This window comes from Euprymna scolopes, chromosome 39 (genome assembly GCF_053919585.1).
Source record: "Euprymna scolopes isolate OS-2025 chromosome 39, ASM5391958v1, whole genome shotgun sequence".
Classification (NCBI taxonomy): domain Eukaryota; kingdom Metazoa; phylum Mollusca; class Cephalopoda; order Sepiida; family Sepiolidae; genus Euprymna; species Euprymna scolopes.
In genome coordinates this window covers 37,674,004-37,698,840 of record NC_136520.1, presented here as the reverse complement: position 1 = coordinate 37,698,840, position 24,837 = coordinate 37,674,004, and the positions used below count along the sequence as shown (strand labels likewise).

The 24,837-nt window shown below is 31.7% G+C and overlaps 1 protein-coding gene and 1 pseudogene across 13 annotated transcripts in view; both read right to left on the bottom strand.

Moving 5' to 3' along the window:
- The window catches only part of LOC145263754 (serine/threonine-protein kinase tousled-like 2), a 618,843-nt gene that overhangs the window by 332,948 nt on the left and 261,058 nt on the right, over positions 1-24,837 (bottom strand). The gene's annotated exons all lie outside the window — the stretch shown is intronic.
- LOC145264080 (5S ribosomal RNA) lies at positions 21,259-21,376 on the bottom strand (annotated as a pseudogene).

The window sequence follows — 24,837 nt, the reverse complement described above, 5'->3', positions numbered from 1 at the left end:
GGACTTGTCCTGCCTTGATAGAGTTCAAAATAGACTTCGTAGCCTCGTAGGAGATGTCCTTTTCTCCTCCTTGCAACCTCTATCTCACAGAAGAGATGTTGCGAGTTTGTCTCTGATGTATCGTTATTTTCATGGAAAGTGTTCAACTGAGCTTCAATCTATGGTCCCCCCTCGCCAAACTTTCACAAGAAACACTCGTCTAGCTGTAAACACTATCAATAATTTCCCCCACTCTTTATCTGTGCCTAAACCTAAACGTAGATTCCATGAACAAAGCTTCTTTCTTAGAACTGCACGCCTGTGGAATTGTCTTCCGTTTTCCTGCTTTCCGGCTGACTACAATATGGTTGTGTTCAAGTCTAAAGTAAATAAGTTCTTGATGAGCCGTCCCATATAAGTTATTAAATTTACCAAATTTTCATTACTAATGATTACTATATTGACCAATTTCTACTGTACACTCTTTAACCCTTATCCTTGAGTGGCCTCTGGGCCTTGATAATGTGGTGATGCCTTTGTAAAAAAAAAAAAAAAAAAAAAAGTAAATAAACACTTCAAAATAGATCAAAACACACACAAATAAGTTATACCAGACAGGTATAACTTATCTTGCCTTTGGTAACATTCGTTTGTTACATGTTTGTTATTTTGGCGGGGGAGGGGGTACCACTTTTTCGTTTTGTTGTCTATACTTCAAAATGCACAAAAAAAATATCAAATAAGGTGTTGACAATTTCATGTGACACACAATAGAACTGCCAATTTAGATCAAAGCTTGATAACTAAAGCCCTTCCTATAATGCACCTCATATTCAGAAATGTGATATTAAAATTTTAATTTATTCACTTTATTCTTTTAAGAAATGTTGAGAAAATAGCTAAACATTTCACAAAACATGAAAAGTTAAATCACATAAACACTTTTTCTTTCTTTTCCTTGTTAGACTCTTAAATGTATAAATAATAAGAAACGAGTGCATGCCGGTATAATTTTTACAAAAAACATTTTTGCAGTTTAAATTTATTCATAATATTTTTTTTCTTTTTAACTATTTGTAATCATTACTGTTAGTGAGATAAATTATTTTAAAAGAAATACCGTTGGGAAACAAGCCAAAAACAATTTATCTGGCTTTACCGGCTCATTTATGACTTATTTGTGTTTATAAAAAATGGCACAAAACCAGAGTTCAACCTGATTTAAAAAAAAAATATACAGAAAAACCTTTATGATGTACTTACTCTTCACGGAAGAAAAATACATTTAAAAAATTATGTAAATTGATCAAGTAGTTTTTTTTTTTTTTTTTTTTTTTTTTTTACATTAAGAAAATCAAATTTTACAATTTTTAAAAATTAATAATATATCATCAAAATTACGAAGTTGATTTTGATAATCTTAGTAGCTCGAATTGAGTTATCTTTATTTATTAAACATGGCATATTAAAACACAATGTATCGCTTCCTCATAAAATTTAACTTTCTTAGTTAAAAAACTCTTTGATCAATTCATATGATTTTTGGAATATGACATTTTCATTATGTAACAAGTACTCACATCATAATTTTTTTCTATATTTGTCTTGTTTTTTTTAATTAGAATAGGATTTGCCCCCCAAAATTTAATATTTAAAAGAAGTTTTAAGCAATTTATTTTAGCGACCATGGAAAAAATAATCTGCATTTAGCCATTGCAAGAAGTAAGTACCTAACCGGGTTCACCATTATCGGAAGTAAGTACATAAACTGATTCAGCCATTACAGAAAGTAACTATATAACCAGATCATGTTATTCACAGTGGCTATTTATACCAAATTAACCTTATTTTAATCTAAAATTCCTACGGTATTGCTTTTAAAATAATTTATGACACTGATAGTAATGATTACCAACTATTTGAAATAAATTATCAATTAATCAATTTTACAAATCAGGCTTATCCAATTTTAAAGATAGAAACGAAAATTTAAATTTCCAATCCAGTTATAATAACTACATCTCAGGTCACACACTTATTGATTGCTACACATAGCCTGCTCATATATAGAAAAGTCACAATAGAACATTGATCAAGGTCACATTCTCATTTTAACGCCATTAATATATTACACACTGAAGACTGCCCCACCCCGCAAAATATATACAACATTATATATATATATTGATTCCACAAAACGAAAACAAGCGTCAATTATAAGTGAATATTGCTTCTTTTTTTAATACTACGAGACTCCTGTTTTATTTTTTAAAAAATTTAATCAGTTTACTTTAGCGACTTTAAATAATCTTTCGTCAGCCATTTTAGGAAGTAAGTATACAACCGGGTTCACCATTACAGGAAGTAAGTACATAACCTGGTTCAGCCATTATAAAAAGTAAATATATGACCAGATTATGTTAGTCACTGTTGCTACATATAGCAAATTAAATTGATTCAAACGTAATTTCCAACGGTATTTAATATAGAAAAGGTCAGAGTACAACACTGATCAAGGTCATATTCATACTTTAATGCCATAATTATATTATACACTGAAGATTGGCTACCAACCCCTCGTCACACACACACACACAAAAAAAAAAAGAGACAACATATAAATTATTGATTCCTCAAAACAAAAATAAACGTCAAATATAAGTGAATAACGTTTTTTTTTTCTTTTTTTTTTTAATGCTGTGGGACACATGCTTAGCTTTAAGCAATCGGAGTGTGGATGGGGGGACACTCGCACTTGTATTTCCAACCATGTACATAGATTAAGAACATAAGATGTACAACATTGTTTCAACAGCAACAAATATTCACAGTATGCGGTAGACAATTGTGAGAAAGCCAGATTAGAAAAAAAGAACAACTTGGTAAAAAGAGTTCAGTATTTTTAAAAGATTGACTAACAACAGTCGACGAAAGACACAGATTTTTTTTTCCTTTTTCTTTTCTTTTTTTTTTTTTTTTTCGTTTTTTAAGGTCACCCATATAGATCACACAAATAACTTACTTTGCTACCCTAGGATTATGACATTTGATCACCTCCACCCGTCCGTAGGTCCCAGCAGCAATTACTGAGCAGCTAGAGATGCTTTGATTCATCGTTGTATAAACATGCTAAACCCATTATATTAATATTAGTGTACCTGTACCATAAAGGATTATATCGATTGTAAAATGCATCTTGTAGACGCTTCGAGGCCGGTCATCAATGGTGAACTGGTTTTACTGTGAGTTTAGGATATTAAATCATTATACCCACTCGTTCAGTAACCCAAATATGTCACTGCAAATTGTACAAATATTATAAACGAAGACTAAAAGCGAAATATCAATGAACAGATGAACAAATTATAATTTTTTTTCACACACACACACATATATATATATATATATATATATATATATATATATATATATATATATATATATATATATATATATCAAGTTAAAGGTATTCGGAAGATAAAACCCGTGAATGAAAACTAGGTTATTAAGAGTGCTCACTAAAAAGAGCAGAGTATAATATTTTATTTATATAGACAAATATCACATAGTTGCTACACTGAACATGCTAATGTTTCCGAACGATTGGTTTATTATAAAAAAACAAAAACAAAAAAAAAACAAAGGCTTTTCGTTAAGCTACAGAAATAAAGTTTATCCGCTATTCATTATAGCTGAGCCTTAGTTAAATTAAGCGGATAAACTTTATTTCTGTTGCCTGAAGAAGAGCCTTTGGTTTTTAATAAACCAATCGTTCCAAAACAGCATATTCAGTGTAGCAACTATATAATATTTGTCTCTCTCTCTCTCTCTCTCTCTCTCTCTCTCTCTCTATATATATATATATATATATATATATATATATATATATATATATATATATATATATACATATATATATATATATATAAGTTAATATATGTAATAAGTTACGAAAATATACATGGCAATAAGGCCACAAACAATTTTCTACATTTAACCTCCGTAAGAATTCATCAGTCTAACGATTTCTTCCGAGAATGAAATGTCTAGCTTAATCGTTATATATATTTTCATAACTCACTAACTCGCTCTACTCACATATTGTGAACTGTTTAAGTAAATACTGAAGATCGATACATAAAATATTAAGACAGAATGGGGGGGGGGTGCAAACAAACCAGAGATTGACGAGTTTCGTTTAAATCAATGGATATCTTCAGAAACCTCTTTTCCTAAAGACGTAAGTTGATCTGAACAAAACCGGATAATCTCATGTTAATTTGCTTTTTATTTCACCTGTGTTTAATTGTTTTTCGTGTATTGTCTTCATAATAATTTTATGATATTGTGTATTTTATCATCACACACAAACACATATGTATACACACACGCTAGCAGAGGTTTGTCCAAGATTGAATTAGAAATCCAATGTTGCTTAATGTCAAACCATAACAATGTATTACTTTTTTTTTCTTTTTTTTAAATATTTTATGATATTGAATTCTTTTGGAGGGGATAGGGTGATTGGAAGGAGAGGTAAACAAAACGAAATTTATTAAAATAACTTAAAGTAAATTTATAGACTGTAACCTCCTTGAAGCACATGCCCAGCGTTTGAGGATTGCTGTTTACTACTGCTCAAAGCCACAAACTCCCTATTTACATAATTGTATTTTTATTTTTCAGAAGAAATTTCATTCTTACTGTTCAATTTTTCAAATTACAAATGAAGTAAAATTACCTTTTTGCGGATGTCAGGAGCAACCCCCCCCCCAACAATATTGTTGTAATACCTACTTGATCAAAATGAAATATATCTATCCGAGTAATCTGGGTAATAGTTTCAGAATATATGGTTTTCAATGTGTGTGTGTGTGTGTGTGTGTGTGTGTGTGTGTGTGTGCGCGTGTGCAATCCTGTCTTCATTTATCAATCATAAATAAAATAAAGTTGTCCAACACAAACTCAGACCCTATAATATTATTGTACTCTCTTTGATCAATATGAAATATGCTGATCCAAATACCTCGAGTAACGCACTTTCAGAATATATATATATATATATATATATATATATATATATATATATATATATATATATATATATATATATATATATATATATATATATACAGTTATATCTTTTTGGAAAAAAGGATTCCAGCAGAACGCTCTATTATAAGGAAAAATTCTGAAAATAAGAGCGTATTATTTATATTTTTATTTACAGAAAGTTTAGATGAGATAAGTCATCGGTATTGTCGGTTTCAAACCTGATAATAGGGGACCGTTTTAGATACCCATATCAAGCTACCTTCAGCCGATACTCATCTGTTTTACGAGCATCGGCTGAAGAGAGCTTGATATTGATATCTAAAACGGTCCCCTATTATCAGGTTTGAAACCAACGGTACCGATGACTTATCTAAACTTTCTGTAAATAAATAAATATCATATATATATATACTAGTGACCTAGCAAGAACACAGGGGAGACAACAGAAGCAGCAAAACTAAAGCTGGCCTGCCAGGACACTATATATACAAATGTAGGCCAATTTGGGCATATTTTATTGGTTTGAAAATATAGGTTCTCTTTTATCAATTGTCATAAAATTTTAACCATAGAATAATATTATAATCTTCAAAAAGCCTGCAAATTTTCATGTAGTTTTGTCACATAGAACCAAGGATATAAACATTTCAATATTCAATTTGGCTACGAGCACTTTTTTTGGCGATTTTATAAGTTCGAAATCTCAACAACTATTGATCAGAATTCAACAAATGAAGGTTCGTTAGAAAGTTAATGCTCTGAATTGTGTAGTGGGCTATGTGACATTTGCCCTTAAGGTCGCACATTATTCTTTAAACAAATGGGTATCACTTTTCTATATTAATTTAACGTAAAATTAGCACTCACTTTATGTCTACCTTAGCTATAACGTGGGTGTTTATTTGATGTTAAATTAATATAGAAAAGACCCCCCCACACACACTTTTTAAAACTATAATTTCTTCATATCATTGAAATTACTCGTTTCCTGGAATTTTAACTGTTGCTGTCATTTTCAGCACCCTCGAAAACCTTTAATAGTAGTAATTTTAAAGGAGTGGAAAGATACTGTACCTTTACTAATATATCAATCATAGTCATTTTGTTTTCTCATATGAATTATAAAATATCTGATATTTCCCCAAAACCTCTGGCCTTAATGGAAGGGAGACTAAAATTTGCTGCTATGGTTTCAAATGATCTGAAATAACAGCAAGGGGAGACTTGATTCCAAATATTTCTCATGTTATATCTCCCCTCTTTGGTTTTCATACATAAAATAAATTTCATAGTGTATAAAGATTATTTGATATTGGAGATATTCATAATCGTACCCTATTTCAAATCATTTGAAGCCATAGCAGCAAGTTTTAGTCTCCCTTCCATCAAGGCCAAAGGTTTGGGGGAAATTATATATATATATATATATACACATATATACATATATATATATACACATATATACATATATATATACACATATATACATATATATATACACATATATACATATATATATACACATATATACATATATATATATACATATATATATATATATATATATATTAGTTACTTCATTTACTCACATAAAATTAAAATTAACATACGAAAGTATACATTTATGCATAAACTTTAAGTATTTACTTCAAAAGTGCTCAATACGTAGGTAGAGCTAGTTAGTAATTTATAAAATATATATGGCGATTAAGCTACACTGAATATTCGGCGTTTCAATTCTGTGGTTGTTTCTCGTTTTTATATATGTTGAGGATCCTCAACATATATAAAAACGAGAAACAACCACAGAATTCGCGCATAAGCCTGACGAATCCTATAGTGGATGAAACGCCGAATATTCAGTGTAGCTTAATCGCCATATATATTTTATGAATTACTATATATATATATATATATATATATATATATATATATATATATATATATATATATATATAGAGAGAGAGAGAGAGAGAGAGAGAGAGAGAGAGAGAGTTATACAGGTCTATCTCTAAACAATGAGCTTGTGAACAGACACACAGAAACTCCAACTTTATTATATAGAAAAGGATATGTGAATTTGAGAAGCACTTGCTTCTTTAAACTGATTCTTGTATGATTGTAATTATAGTTTTATTATATTGATTGTAATGCTGCCTGCTAGTTCAACTTTAGTAAAAAGGATGCTGCATAAAGAGAGTGAGAGAGAAGAACGCATTTCATCAATCTGTGGTGTGTGGGGATATCGACTATTAAACTAACAGTGCAGTTGCATGTGGCACGGCCATTTTGTTCACTTTGACATGATGAAGACTAGCATGTGTGTCCAATTGTTTGGGTATGATACGAGCAAATGATTGCAAATGGAAACTAACAAGCCACTCGCTCAGAGAGCCAGCTCAGTCTTGGGTAATTTTCCACTGGAAACATCACGGTGAACGCTTCTTAATTATTGGATAATTGACAGCTTACTTGCGGATGATTCTATCATTTGCATGAAACTTGAAGAAATATGGATTGATGGCAATGGTTAAATGACAGCAGGTTTTCTTTTTAAAAACAGTGGACTTAAAATCGAGATGATGAAAGTACTGAAGTATAAAGGGCTATTCTTAAGATGTTAACATTCATCCTGCCTTTTTGGTCAGGACCAAGGTGTAGTATCTGTTCTACATTCTACATTTAATTTTATCTTTCCTTTGCCAGTGAAAGAGAAATCCTTCCATGCTGAGACAATTTGAAATTTTATTCCACTCCAGAGTACCCATTTTGGGGAGCTGGATTTTTCTCCCATATCAAAAACTAACCTTGTGTCAAACTCTGCTCCCATAGGGAGGCAAGTAATAGAAATGTTCAATCCATACATGACAAACTGACAGATGAACCAACAGACAGAGCCTTTTTTAATGATGTTTAGGTGCATCTAAAATAGGATGAGCCCATTTTTTTTTTTTAAACGAAAATTGCTCCAGACAGGATGTGAAGCCACTTGATAGCAAGAATGAAAGGTGATTATGCCTACTGACCATCGTCTTGAAAAGATCAATGCTATGGTAGGAGGAAAACCGTGAGCAGGAAGAGAGTTCCACAAGATTCTTGAAAATAAGCTACTGGAATAAGAAACTGTATTACAATGAAGTATTAAAAGAGGAAATTGATGAAGATCACTAAACCAAGAGTTAAACGAGCTAGAACAAAGGAAGCAGGGAATAGATAAGACAATTCTGAAGACACATGCCATAATAGTATTTGTAGAAAAGACTGAGACTAGCAACATCACATTTGTAAGTGGGAAAGTGCAGGAAAGAAAGGGTGGGGCTAATAAAATTACAAATAGATTTCTACACCTTATTAAGAATCCTCAAATGGGACAGAGTTTCACCAACCCCAACATGACAACAGTTAATATTTCATCAATATACTGCATAATCACACTGACACATTGGCTCTCTTGAAATCAAAGTTAAGGAACTTTTAGTCAGTTCAGTACCACATGGTGGAACCATTTGGAAACACCAGTTCCTGTATGTGGGAGAACAACGACACCTCTATAAAATATTGCAAAGCCAATGCTACACTAGCCAAGATATTATGTGTGTGTGTGTGTGTGTGTGTGTGTGTGTGTGTGTGTGTGTGTGTGTGTGTTTGATTGGAGATCACTTATAAATTTAATATTCTCTAGAAACTTCTTCGTTGAAACAAGAAGCAGCTCACTCAAGGCGAATGTCACGCCAGAAGGGTAGGAGGATTCCATCCATGCATTAAGTGTTGAAAACGTTACTTTAAAACAAAGGATGAACCAACTGGGTATTTATTTGCTCCCCCACCGAGCAAATTAGGCACAAGGCCGATTTTTTATGTGAGCAGTGAAGGGGAAATGTGGACCAGCTCCCCGGGGAGTAGGGGAGCTGGCTAATAACAATTGGTATGAAGGGTTGCCCCTACATTGACCAAGGTATGAAGAGGTTGCCCCCACATATGGTCGTTGCTTGCAGTATCTACCGGAACAGATACTACACTTTAATCCCAGCCCGAAGGCTAAGAACCGGTGCGATTAACTGATCAACAGATAGACCTTCATACAGACAAACATGAAGATATTCAAAGTATTATGTGTCCATTCAATTTCTGAATTTAGTGATGAGATACAACTTCAAACTAAAGCGTAACAGACACAGAGATGCTATTATAAAGATTCCCAGACGCATAAAAAAGTTTCTCTTTCAAATTTTACAGACAAACGAAAATGAGATTAGCATTCTGAATTTTTTAGATAAGGATTGATAATTCGTATTATTTGGACTACTGTTCTCATCTGGAATGTTATTTTCACAACTACTTTGATTGATGAAACCTTTTTCAGATGCATCTTCTCACACCACCCTGAAATCTTTCTGTCAAACTCGGGAATCTGCACGGAATTTCGAATGGAACCCTTTTATTTAAACCAATTGGGGTAGAATACTATTGCTCTGTCAACCATGCAGGCAACACTGAAAATACAATAGCGAATTATTTGGGACTTCTATCTCGTCATGGCTGACAGATTTGCTTAATTTTTGTTGACGAAATAAAACAATATTCCTAAACATAAATATAAAGATTAAAATAATCATTTAATTAAAACTTCAATAATCAAATATAGTTAATTAATGAAGAACCCTTTTGCACAGCAATATGGAAATTAGTTAACTTTACTACAGAGGTCATATATAGATAAGAAGTATATAAAGAAAATAACGGCGCTGCTATTGTATAAACTTGAATTAGCAAAAAAGAATCCGTTTTCATCTCATTGTGAGTGCGAGAAATAAATCCAACTTTCACATGTATTCATTTAGCTGAAACATTGAGAGGGTAGAAAATTTGAAGACTCTGTAAAAACTTTATGACTTGGGGAATTTATTTATATAAGCATGATATAAAATCGGTGATTCGATTGTGTAAACTTGAATTAACTTTGAATAAGGTGTTTTCATCTCACCATTAGTGCGAGAAATGAACTTTCACATTAATAATAAATGCAAAAATAAATTAATATATTTAGATATTTACACCTCCACATAGCACAAACAAAGCCAAACTAACAAAAATTAATGGAAACAAGGTTTTCCTATGATTATAAGTAGTTGATGATCTCTCAACACCAGACTCCCACCCCCAGACCACAAAATCAGAGTATGAAAACCTTGATTTGGTAACTCACAACTTTCTGGTATTACAGCCACCTCCATTGAGCAGAATATGACCTTGGAAGCTTTTCTATTTTTAACAATTTCATTGACGTCACCATCAACCAATTGTCTTTAGGATTCGGTCAAGCATTAAATTTTAAATGCCAACCAATTGTCTTTTTTTTGGGGGGGGGGGGAGTACTTTTTTATTTTGGCGGTTGTCATTGTTAACTATTAAAAAAGTGTCTTCTTTCGTAAAGATTGTTTTGTTTTTTGTAAAGCAGAAAATGGAATTATATTTGCCAAAATGAAATGGATTCTATTTCAATTAAGATAATTCACCAACAAAGTTTAATTTAAAAAAAGTTTAATGGTTGTTTCCTTTAACAATATAAAAAATTAAAACTGCTGAAAAAATATCACTTTGTTATTCACTTTTTTTGTTATTTATTCAATCTTATCAAATATTTAAGAAACTCCATTTTTTAAAAATTATTATTGTATATTAAAATACATTATTTGATTATTAAAATCAGAACAAGATTAGTTAATCCAATATATAAAATCAAAATCGGTGAGATTTTTCAAGTTAGATCTAAATAACAAGAACAAAATTAGATATAAAGTTGGATTTTAATATGGAAAACCCAGTTTCACAAAATGGAATACTTTTATTATCTGCAGACTTACGGAACTCTCTTCCTACTGACTGTTTTCTTCCTACCTATAGCCTAGGTCTTTTCAATAGGCATCTCCCGTCTTTGCAATAATAATCTTCCGTTCTTGTTATCTCCTTATATCCTTATGTTATAGTTTGTCTTACATGGTGTCATGTGCTGAACAGCTTCTAGAAATTGACTTCTCAACTAATCTATCTCTGGTCAAGTTTTTATTTATCCCACTTCCTATCATGTTTACTTTGCTGATAAATACATAAAGAGTGACAAAATCTAAAGTGATAGATACCATTCGATATAAGAGCAGGAAGGAGAGGGAGATCAACAATGAGAGAGGATGAGAGGATTAGACAGAAATTGCAAAAGGAATGAGTAGCTTAATGAATTAATTGCAAATTGGAGCTTATTAGAACAATTAAAATAGACATTTTTCTTTTTCAAACAACTCAATGGCAAAATTTAGAAATATTTTAGCATGTGTGATTAAAAAAAAGTGGCTATAGTCTAGAACACAGAAATGAATATAACTACAATAAATAACAAAAAAAAAAAAAAAAGGATCTTACAAAGAGCGTTCGAAAAGTAATGCTTCCTATTTTTATTTTATTTTGCCTGAATGGATCAAAGGGGACTGCAAATTGCATTGTTATGACTGAACTTATGCATTTATGACCCAAAAGCTTTATCTCTGTTGCAGATATTGATGGTGCAAGATTCTAAGAAAGCAATCCCTATCATGGACACGTGTCAGAAGTAGAGATGCGTCAATGAATTCCTCCATGCAGAAAAAATTGAACTGATCAACATTCTACAGTGCCTATTGAACGTTTACGAAAACAATGCAGTTGATACCAGCACAGTCAGAAGATTGGTTCATCAATTTCAGAGTGCACTCCAGACGCCTTTGCACAGCCACCACCCTATCACTAGCAAAAGTGCATTGAGAATAGTGGTGATTACGTAGAAAAATGAATTTGCTGGGACAAAGGTCATTCTTTTTAATGATAGCACTCCCGTCTTCATAGCTCCTTAATTTTTCTTTAGTTAAAAAGTAAGATGCATTTTTTTTTTTGAATGACCTTCATATAAGAAAAAAAAATAATTCATATAAACAAGTCATATCAGGTATTCAGTATTCTTCCATAATGCATTTTTTCTTGGTTGAAATCTTCATTTTCAAGACATAAATATTATATAAAAAAAAATACCCACAAAGAATCTTAATATTGTAAATGAGATAGACGGTACAGGCAGGGTTTCCCAAACTTCAAGACACCCTGGAGCCTCTGAGCAGGGCAAACAAAAAGATTTCTAAAATAAATACGAAAAACATTAATTTCAAACTTTAACATTAACTAATGATTTTGGTTCTCTTGACTTAAGCCAAAGGGAGCAAAAACATGTATCATATTTCTTTCCAGTAAAAAGGATCAATAATTAAATGTCTGCATTAAATTTAATTTTTCCATATAAAGCATTTGGTGCTCTTTAAGAAAGGGCTTCCAGGACCCCACAGCCTCACTCACGGAGCCCCAGGGTTCCGTGGAGCCCACTTTAGGAAACTCTGTTATAAAGCATCCCAATGTTTACCAATATCAATAGAAATTGGTAAGTTCAAAATATCTAACAATTTAACAAACGATTTATTATGCATTTTATTTATATTTATATTAAAACATCAGTATTTATGTAAGTAATAATGTGTGCGTATTAATACAAACAATTCCGGTTATTATGATATGAAAGCAGTGTTTTACCTAGAACAACTTGAAACTTCATCTATAACTTCTTCACAGCCACCAGTAATCATTTCACGGCACACTAACGTGCAGCGAACAGTGGTTTGAAACTACACTACAATACGGTTATCTTTGGAGTGAACATACCAAATGCGTATATTATTATTCACTGACCACAATAAATATTTGTTAATAATCATACCAAAGCTCAAGCAATTGTAGCAACTCGATATCCTGGTAGTATCAATTTCCCGTTTATCCTTAACATGCGCGTTCAGCATTTCTAGTGAAACCTTTCAAGCCACCCAAGTTGACGACAATATTCTGCCCACGTTTCTATCCAAAGTATAAAAATAAAAATGGAACAGACAATGCATATGGCCGAGAGATATACACCATGACTACAGCCACAAGTAATTTTACAGCTTTCCAAAGGTTGAATGCAAAAAAATCCATCTTTCAACATATTATACTATTTTCTGATGTATGTATGTATGTATGTGTGTGTGTGTGTGTGTGTGTGTATATATATATATATATATATATATATATAATATATGGGAGGTGGATAATATTATACAGAAGTATAATTTTTTTTCTACTCAGAAATTTTTATTCAGATTAGTTTACTCTTCTTTGAAATGCCAAGATTACAAATATTAGCAGAACAAATAACAACATACAAAATAGATGTTAATAACGGTTGTTTACAAAAAAAAAAAAAAAAAAAAAAAAAACGATATTTGATGCCAATATTTGTTATTTGGGAATTAGTACAATTGAACATCTTTTATCTCAGCACCGCAGCTCAGTACACGAGTATAATTTATATATCATATTAATGATTTAGTTTCTTGCGTTTAATACATTTTTTAATTGAAAATTCATGTCAAGAGAGGAGTGTATTATACAGAAGTACACGTTTTAGAAACCAGCATAAACAACAAATGCAGTTCACTAATTCAGCTTTTCATTTAATTATTTCAGTTGAAACGTCAGGGATCTTCAGTCACGTGCGATATTTCATGTTTCTTACAAGACGCCGAACAGGTGATAGTCACTGTTATAAACGAGCCCCAAGAGATTGCCCGAATTTTCCATTGCATCTCTAGTTATCATCTAAAAATTAAAGGTGGGAAGGGGGGGCGTATTATACACAAGTACACTTTTTCTAGAAATTTTTACTTTAATTAATTTACTCTTTTCTGAAATGCCAAGATTACGAATATTAGCAGAACAGATAACAAAACACAAAATAAATATTAATAACAATTGTTTACAAAAAAGATATTTGATGGCAATATTTGTTATTTGGGAATTAGTGCAATTGAACATCTTTTATCTCAAAGACAGGAAATTCACCGAAATTGGTTTTAACAAATGAAAAATGCGTGTGGGGAAAAAAAGACAAGATGTGTCATGTTTTTTTAACATTACAATTGAGGTTATAATTATCGTATCATCATTTTTTTTAAGACGGGGGCAACATCTAAAAGAGGCATGATGTCACCTAAGGTGACAGTGAATTTTTCACTCTTCCAGATAATTCTCATAATTTTGCACCTCTGTTTCTGTAATAATAATGTTATTATGTTATACAACTAATATATATTAATAATAAATATAATAATATATTATTAGTGGTATTTAATATTAGTTAATTTTGCTAGTGCTAACGATGGTATCCATCTGAAAAATATTCCTAGTCAGACAAACTATTTTATGAAAGGAATTAAATCGAATTACAATGTTACTGTTCTAAAAAAACAAAAACGATGGTGGCACGATCCACAAGTAGAACCGACTATTCAGGATGAAATTGTAGGACAGAAGCTATCAATGAGAAAAGATTTTGCTGGTATCATGGAAGCATAAAACAGGACACATAATTTTTAACATCTTATAAAAGTTTTCTAAACTGACTTTCAAATTAAAGTAGTGTATTTACTTGCATTTTTCCTTTTACTTTTTTAAAACTAATGACCCCCCGCCTCCCATTTTTTTTTTTTTTTTAAATTTGAATCAAAGGTAAGTAATTCTGTATGGATGAATACAAAGTTATGCACCCTCCAGTAAAATGTCAGTCATTTAAAAATAAATCTGACCCTTACAAAGTATTTTTTGAGGAGTCCAAAATTACATTTTATTCTTCTTAGCAGTATGATGCAACGATCCACAAAATCCAAACTAGTCAGGATCAAATGTTGATTTTGTAGGAAGAAAACTATTGCTGACAAACACAAAATGAAGATACTGACTTTGCTTTATATATTAGATTATGTGCAACTTAAAAATTATAAAAATTAGAAAAACAAAAATAGAATATAAATGGGATGCACGTGGGCCCTCGTTTATCCCTAGGAAAAAAAGTTAAAGACCATAAATGTACTAATATTTATTTTAATTAATGTCTTACACTTGCTCCCAAATCTAACATCATAAAATGAGAATAAAGAAGTAATGTAGAAATGTAGTTATGAGCTGGGTGTAAAAACGCCATAGACTTCCTCGTGCAGTCCCGAGCAACGTCGGGTCCTCTTGCTTGTTTTTTACTTTCGGCAGCCTCATAACTCTTGCTGCCCTTATTTTGTCCTTTAGCGATGTTTTTAACAAAGCTGGAAGAATTGTTATTTTCTGAATCAAAATCTACCCAGCTAACAATTATTGTTGGTTAGTTTTGGACTTTGTAGTAGTATTTTATTTATTTATCTATTTTTTTTTAGCTCCTTACATCAAGTAACTTAATTCCTTGTCTGGAACGATTTCCATAATTTTTTTTTTTAACTTTGAATGTTGTACATTTTAATATCAGATGAAAACTTTATTAACCTTCTTTTAACTATAATAATTATAACTAATTGGTGTTTTATTATGTTAATATTAAAAAAAAACAATGTTTATTTCAATAAAACTCTATAAACTTGACGGCACGAGGGCAAAGTTTTTTTGGGGTTTTTTTTTTGTTTCAAGACATAAGACATTGTAGGATGATGTCATAATGGACATAGTGTTTGCTTAGATCATAGCTAGAGAGATGCGCTGAAACATGCAAGTGGTGTCTACAAGTGGCTATAAACTGGCCAATGTTTAATATGAATTATGAAGTGAGAAAATCTAACGTGTCAACTAAAATGGACTGAAAAATTAAGCAGTTGGTTAGGAACTATATTTCTCATTTTTTTATGTAGTAGTAGTAGTAGTAGTAGTAGAATGAAAACGAAGAAAAACTAAGAACAAAAAACAAAAACGAAAACAAAGAAAATAAAAAATGAAGAAAAAAAACGAAGAAAATAATTTCTTCGTTTTTTCTTCATTTTTTTATTTTCTTTGTTTTCTTTATCTTCTTCCTTTTCATCTTCAAAGGAAACAAAGAAGCACAAAATAAGTATCATTGTTATTTTAAAATTAATGAGTGCACAGATTTTAAAACCGTAATCAAATCTTAGTTTTTAATTTTGTTTTTGCTTTTTTCCGATAAAAATAAAACACATAATGGAAGAATGCAAAACGAAACCAGACAATACTGAAAAAGATGGCGTTTATTATTCTCGGCACTTATTTAACGCAGCCAATATGTTTGCTAAGAAGAATGTATGTACAGGCTCTTCGCCATTGCTATTTGAATGAATAATTAAATGATATGTATTTTAATGTTGGTGTTACCACAGTGAAACTCGCCACATTTGTCAACTGCAATGGCCTCGTCAAACAGCGGCAAATCCCAGTGGGAGTTAACAAAAATCAACTCTATCGAGTGGAGTGTAGTTTACAGGCTAAAAGGTCAGCCATTTTCTTGTCAAAGACTGTTGTTTTTGTCTATCAGACAAACAGCAGAAATATGTACAGCATCTAAAGTAGCAACGACATTCGTTTTTAGAAGGCAACAGCCAATGCTGGAAAGAGAGGTCAGCAACAAAGGGAAACTAACAATTTACATAACCTGTCAAGCTGTCTCAAAAACACATTTATCTTATGCCATGGCTTTCCGAGATATATAACAGCTGCCACTTAGCATAAAAGAATTGAGCACTCTTGGCAGTCGACAACGTAAACAGATATAATATTATGATTTTCTTTATTTCATGAAAGAGCCGCCAACAAAGTGTGGAGTTTTGATTTCTCAGCTGGACAATTGCTTCTCTGACCACACTTAACAGTGATACAGAGAAACAACTGTCTATAGATGTCTCCTTCAATGTAGTTAAGTTATTAACGATACAGACTGACGACATGGATGTTACAAGTTCGACTCCAGTTCATTCCACAAAACAAAATCGCTTTCACTTAGGATGTTGGCAACCTTCACATGGTTCCTCTTGTAAGTACCGAATGTCTTTCTAGAAAAGAATTCTGACTAGAAAAATATTGAGGAAATCAATGACAACAATAGAATCTTTGGATTCATACGATATGATGATGATCTCATCATATTATAAATATATATATATATATATATATATATATATATATATATATATATATATATATATATATATATAGTCTGTATTTAGGTAGCATTCTTTCATTTAAGCAAACATTGTTGAAAGTAACAGCATTCCTCTACTTAATTATACCTTTCTTATTAATAAAATTTTTCTAATGATCTGTTTTGTGTTAAAATAGAAATAAAATAATTGTATATTTGCTATGTATTAGAAATGTTTTCAATTCTTCGTCGAATAATCTTCAAGTGACAAAAGCAAATGAACAAAAAAAAAGCTGAAAAAGAAAAGAGAATTTCAAAAAGTAGCCGATAACAGGCATGTGAAGTCGGTTAGACATCAAAATATCGGACCAGTCCAGTTCCAGGAGAGGCATTAACACTTTAAATCCCATGACACCATAATTAGCATCACATGATGAATTGTATTATGTTAAGTATTTTAAAATGTTGTTACTGGTTTCATATGTAATGACAGATCAATGAAAATGTTATTTCAGGCATTAGCATGACAGACCTATGAAAATGGTATTTAACACTTAAGCATAGCAGATCAACAAAAATGCTATTTCAAACATTAGCATGACAGACCTATGAAAATGTTATTTCACACTTAAGTATGGCAGATCAATGAAAATACTATTTAAAACATTAGCATGACAGAGTAATGAAAATGCTATTCCAAACATTAGCATGACAGACCAATAAAAATGCTATTTCCCACTTAAGTATGACAAACCAATGAAAAAGCTATTTCCAACTTACTATTCTAAAGTATAAGTAAATCTCCTATTTAAACTGACAGAATTGCACGACTAATGCTTAATTCTGGTGTTTAGCTTTAAACCAAACGTATGGCCTGAACTATCTTTGTGACAGACCACTAGTTCGTCATCTATTACACTTTCCAGCAATGCTGGTATCCATTTATACACTTAGATGGAGTGTTTGCTTACAGCAATTAGTATTTTAAAATTGCGACTCATCTAAGTAATATTCAGGCTCAACATCACTTAACGTTCATGATTTGATGAGAAGCAGCAAATCACCATGATTTAGCTGTAAACTATTTTACCCATAGTATGAGAGAAATTGCGTGTCCATATATTTCTCGACAGATGTTAGTTTAAAAAACTAAATCTATCACATTTTTTTTTTAAATACAGTAATATGCATTTCGAACAAATTGATTAATCAGATTGAAAATGGAAACCATTTTAAGAATAAACTGGATCAACTCAGAATTAATGTGAAAAATTAATTTGAGAATTGTTTTTTTTTTTTTTTTTTGGTCTATCTGATGAAATATTAAGGAATTAATCTGTATATTCATATTATATATTCTGTAAGATTTTCTGTTAAAATTTATTTAAAAGTTATACATTTTAAATATTATTGATTAAAACAAGATGCTGAAAACAACATTAACACATAATGTTGTTGGACTTCTTAGTCAGACCTAAATAGCATTTACGGTAAAATTTTCTTTCTGACTAGCCAACTTTCATTTGTTACCATTGTGTCATGTTATTAGCAATATAATGACGCATTTCGTACAATTTATTTTAAATTTTAAATTAAAAATTATTTAGTACAGTCAAGACGACTGCTAGTACAAAACATTTTTTTTTAAATTATCTCAAAATAAAAATAAAAAAATAGCAAGGACAAATTATATAATGGAACATAATAAGACTTTTCTAAACAAAAAACTAAAAACAAAAATGACTTCATGGCAACAATGGTTAACAGTGCGTACTAAAAAAAAATTCTTTATATCTTCCTTTAATGTGTCTTTTCCACATAAGATGTTGACAATGGTGGTGTATAAGTGATTTTCTCCATAAAATTCTTCCATTCAAATTTTTTGCCTTACAAAACTAAATATCAACTTGAAATAAATAAATTTTAAAATAAATTTTTTTAAAAAAGCTCTATTCATTTCAAAACTTACATTATTAAAAAAAATATATATTTTTTTAATGTCATATGGAGGCAATTCAAAAATATACATTTTCTGTTGGCAGACATAAATGAACAAATGCACCCATCGCCACTAAATACACATTCTCCTTTATTCAAAATATATAATTTTTATTTCATTATATTATTTTAATTGTCATACTAATGTCTGAAAGTCAGATATCCAAATAAAATTGGAGAGAAAAAAAGTATCGGAATCACATTTATCCATTTCCAATATAGAAGAATTCTACAATTATTTGGTAATGTTATCTTCCACAAACATGAAAAGACCAGAATAAATACGAACATCAATTTACCTACATACGCACTCAAGTTACATAAATACACAGAGGAAAACTCTCACTTTCTTCTTCTCATCCTCTTCCTCATCTCGGAGACAAATGGAAAGAGTTTATATATCGACGTACGTTTTAATGTATGTCGGAATGGAAGAGAGTATTAAATCTTTTAAGAAGAAGTGGAAGTACAGTAATCATAATAAATGAATTGTTCAGAAAAAGGGGGAAAAAATAAATTGACCCAGGCTGGATTGTTGCCACTAGCAAATATATTAAACCTCCACCTCCTCCTCCTCCTTCCTTTCTAATCTTCAATTATTAATTATGATGTTATATGCAGTTCAATTGTATTCATCTCAACACACAATGTCTTCTTCATTTACAATTTGACTTATTGACAACTAATCAGATATCACATACAACAACCTCCCAAAATATTACTACCACTGTACCTATCTACGTTATGAGATAATGAAAATGATTAAGTAATAAATGTTTCATCATTTATTATGTTTATTTTTAATTCTCCCCTCCCCATTTCTTCCAGGATTTGAATTTTAATGCTAAGATATCCAACACCTTCTACATTTTTTTTTTTTGGAATTGTTTTTTTTTTAATCAGTTATGAATTTTATTATTTTAAGAATATGCATTTCAACCGTGCTCACCTAAACACAGCAATGTCTTTTTCATTCAGAATCTAACTACATAATACATATATTATGCAAAGTTTCCAATAGTGTGTTGTATGTGTTACTATTCTCATAAAGAAAAAAAATAACAAAGAAAAAAAGCACAAAGAAAGAAAAACCAAAAAAAGAAGCAATAAAAGGACAAAGAAAGAAAGATGACGAAAGAAAGAAAGATGACGAAAGAAAGGAAGATGACGAAAGAAAGGAAGATGACGAAAGAAAGGAAGAAAACTGAAGGAAATTGATAAAAGGACAGAAAAAAGTAAAATAAAAAAATTTTTTAAAAAAGACCGAAAGAAAGGAATAAAGAAAAGTAAGGGAGAATGAAACAAAGAAAAGCAGAATGGAAGAAATTGGTTAAATTATCCAAAAAAAGGGATGAAGAAAGAAAAGATAATTTCATAGAAGAAGTACATGATGAGTGATGTATGATGGCACAGCAAGAGAGATGATATGTCTTTGTAGCTGCTATTCTTAGGTTGGAATGTGTCTCTATACCTACCAAGTCCTCCCATCCTCCATTCTGATTTAGATTCTATTTAAAAATAAAACTAAGAAACGGAACTGATTCCGTTATGGTTACGTCAACTTAGCACTTTTTCATTCAGAACAAGTTTAAAAAAAGAAAAATCCAAAGAACATATGACAAGCCTACTGAGAGATTTATTTAATTAAAACAAAAACAATTAAAAGTAACTATTTTACAGAGATTTAAAAAAAAAAAAAATTTTTTTTCCATAATTAAAAAAAAGAAAATGCACACTTGTCAATAACATAATGGACATACAGCAGAGTCTGTACCAGGAAGGAAGGTGACGGTAGGTAAGTGGTTAATAATACAGACTGACAACCTGGGTGTGCCAAAACCAAATCTAGTTTGCTTAGGGATGTTGGCAACCTTTATGTGGTTAGTACTCAATGTCTTTCTAGAAAGAATTCTTACTAGAAAAACATCAGGAGAATGAATGTCAACAATGATCATCTGATTTATATGAAAATGGATGATATTCAACAACAAGTAGCAGGGAGATAGCTAAATGGTTAATGACACTGATTGATAACCTGGGTGTCGGTTGGCACTAACCCTATTCGGGTTTAACTGGCTTCCTCCAAAGGAGGAAATTTCATAGGAGTATGAAATTCACAAGCGGTTCCCAGTCACATGTATATCCCCATTAGGGGAGATGACGACGTTAGGTTTTTGTAACTCTTGCACAGGGAGGTGTCGACGTCCTCTTACATACAGCGCCTGGAATTCCAAAGTGGTCACCCATTTTAATAATAAACAGGCTCAACGTTGCTTACCTTCGGTGATCTGATGGGAACCGATGTGTCAACGTGATTATGCCATATAATAACCTGGGTGTGCCAAGTTCGTACCCAATTTATTCCATAGAAATAGTTTCGCTTGGAGATGTTGACAACCTTCATGTGGTCCCTTCCATAAGTACCTGATGTCTTTCTAGAAAGAATTCTAACTAGAAAGATATTGGGAAAACGAATGCCAACAACAGTCATCTGATTCACTTGAAATGAATGATGCTTAACAGGAGCAGCATTGCAGAGGGATGCATGCAACCAAAATTTTCTGGTCTCCTTGGCAGCACAGCAGAGACTAGGGTCATGCATGATTTCCTTAACAGCCTTGATTTGTTAATGACACACCACACCAGGAACCATCACGAATTGACTTGGTTTTATGAGCATCTCAACTTCTCAACTTTGACATTATTTGCAGGACAGCCAATGAAACTTCCTTGTATTTGTGTATTGGTTTTGTAAACAGACATTTTATTTTAATCCATCTATAAATATAAAAGCCAAAATGTATGTATGTTCGCTTTTTCTGTGTGTCTACAAAAGGCTTCTTTCAGAGAAGCGGTCGCTCGCTTCACAACTTTTTATATCACATAGAAATCGTAATATCTCACAGTTAACAACGAAGCTCGCCTGTCTATTTAATTTGCTCGATTTCGGGAAGATAAATATTCAATATTTGTCGCTCGCCGCATGTGGATTAGTCTTTTTCCTATAACATCTTGGGGGGGGGGGGGAAAGCGTTCAGCAGTAAATGAAATCCCGCAGTCAATCTTGACCTCATTAACTCATTAAAACGCGCACCTGCTAAATCCAAGTAATTAAATAAATTCAAACGCGTTTCCGTTAGCATGTCACGGTGGGGCAATGGTTAACATTTCACGTTTTTTTTTTCACAACTTTGCCTCAACGGTTCGGGTTCAATCCTCATACTTACTTTTTTTTTAACACCCCCCCCCTCCAAACACCCGGGCAACGCCGGGTACCCCTCGCTAGTACATCTATAAAAGTGTAATTGTGTGTCTGTGTGTGTACATTTCCCTACCAAACTACTCTCTCAATTTTCAGTTTACAGACTCGAGATTTGACATAAGGGGTATTGAGATTTGGGAAAATCTTTTTAATTGGTTTTCGACCAGAAATTTGGCTGTGAAGAGGTCAAAGTTCAATGATTTGATCTTTGAAAACTTTACCAAACTCCTTCGCCAATTTTGGGTATAAACACTTGACATTTTAGATGTAAGTTACTTGGACATGGATCAAACTTTTTAATTTAATTTGAGTCCAAAGCAATTATTGTTAAACGGTCAAAATTGGGGTCAAAGTTTAAAAAAATTTGACCTCTGTGGTCTCTACGAAATAACTCAACTAATTTTTGGTGTAAACATTCAGAATTTTACATAAAGGGTATTCAGACATGCAGCAAGCTTTTAAATCAGTATTTGGACGAAAATTTGGCAGCCAAAAGGTCAAAGTTGAAAAAGTAAACCTTTGCAGACTCTACCAAACTCCTCGGCCAATTTTGGGTCAAAACATTTGAAAGTTTAGATGTATGTTACCTGAACATTAGTCAACCTTTTTAATATATATATACATATGCAGATAAAGTTATAAACAGTACATAGGGCTCGGGCAAAGCTGGGCTGAACTGCTAGTTAACTAGAAAATTAATCTATTTCCATATTAATAAAATATTTTTTAAATCACACTTAAATCCTTGGTGTCACAGTTCTTGCAGTGGAAGAGAACTAAATACCTCCCTAGGGTCCTACTCTAAGCCATAGAGGCAAATTTTCTGAATAGCACTCTTGAGAATATCGTGCTGGCTTGGCATCTCAAAAATGAATATGGTTTGTAACCTGCATGACTTCAGCTAAAGCATCTAACCCACACTTAAATTATCTATATAATCCTAAAACTATGAGGATATTGTATACTATATCCTAGACCTAGCTCCTTAAATAATATTTACTCGACAAATCAAGGAAGAAACTATCAGAATTTATTCAAGAGTTACCTACCTTGATCCTAGAAGAAATGGGTGATGCAAATAGTTCATCATTTAAATTTGAATACATTTTATTTCGATTTGACGTCATACTAATCGTTAATCATCATCTAAAAAATTCAAACACACAGATGCAGTAAGTTGCTAAGAGTGGTTGCGAATTCATTTTTTCTACTCTTAAGAAATATATGATACTATTTTTCTTATCTTAAGCTCCAAATTAAGTAGTAGAATAAACTAAACTTGCAATCCTTGGAAGAAGAAATAGTTTCACGGAAGAAAGACTTCCAAATAATATCAATCCTTCTCCTTACTGTGTTATTAGTTGTATTGGAATTCTCCCTTCTACTTGCTACGAGAGCAATGCAAGGTCAGAAGAAATGTGGGTAGGGACTGTGCAAGCCATGCTACACTGTAAACTTCTCATCACACAGATACTCTTTTACTCGTCTTTTGAAGTCAATAGTTAAATCAGTACTTGTACAGCATAGGGACTGCGTTATCCAGGTAGATTACATAAATTACCAAAAGGTGCCTAACGGAATTTTTTTTTGCGTGGAAATACTGACTTAAAATGATATTTTTATTGTTATGAAGAAAATACTGAAAAATTAATGGGAAACTTTATGAAAATTAAAAGGAAAAAAGTTAAAATCAAGGAAAAAAAAAAAAAAAACATATTTCATTAATTACTTTTTGTATAATAAACAACTGCTAGCAGGCAATTTTTTTTTTTTAATTTAAAAAAAAATTTTTTTTTGATTACTTCTTTTCAACCATAACTAATATAGGTTATTTATTGAAATGGTGACGATTTTAATCTGTTTTCAAAAATTTACTGAAATTTCCAATAATATTTTTATCTACAACTGTTGCCTGCTGTGCGCATTTCAGCACCTTCTGGCGGTTTACATAAACTGCACAGAATATGCCAACGATATGGAATGTACTGTGCATAAGTAATGTTGAATTAATAGTAACTTACTAAATAATAAGCAGAGAACTTTATTCGCTACGATGAAAGAACTTGAATGTCTACAGGCGTAACAGAGTGTGGACATGCATATGACAGCAGCGGCAGCTGTACGACAGTCAACATAAGCAAATGACCAAGCTGTGTGCAAGGTGACGTCACAGCAACAAAGAAGGAAAGGAAAAGATTATAAACAAAAAAACGTAGCTCGAGAAGGACAGGAGAAAGAAAGAGCACCAAATGTTTGACACAACAAAGTCTTGTTAAGCACATTAGAGTATAACAAGACTTTTGAACAAGAAACAAAGCATTATTTTGGAAGTACCTGTACATAAATGTCTGTGGTATCAACTAAAACAAAAATAGCAAGTTAAATTCTTCCTTGTCTTTGTTTCCTTGCGACTGCATACAATGTCTGAGTCCTGAGTGTTGACATGTAATGACTACACTACACAGGGAGAGAACTTGAATCTCTAAAAAATGTTCCCTAAAATCGTTTTAACTGATATTAATCTGTT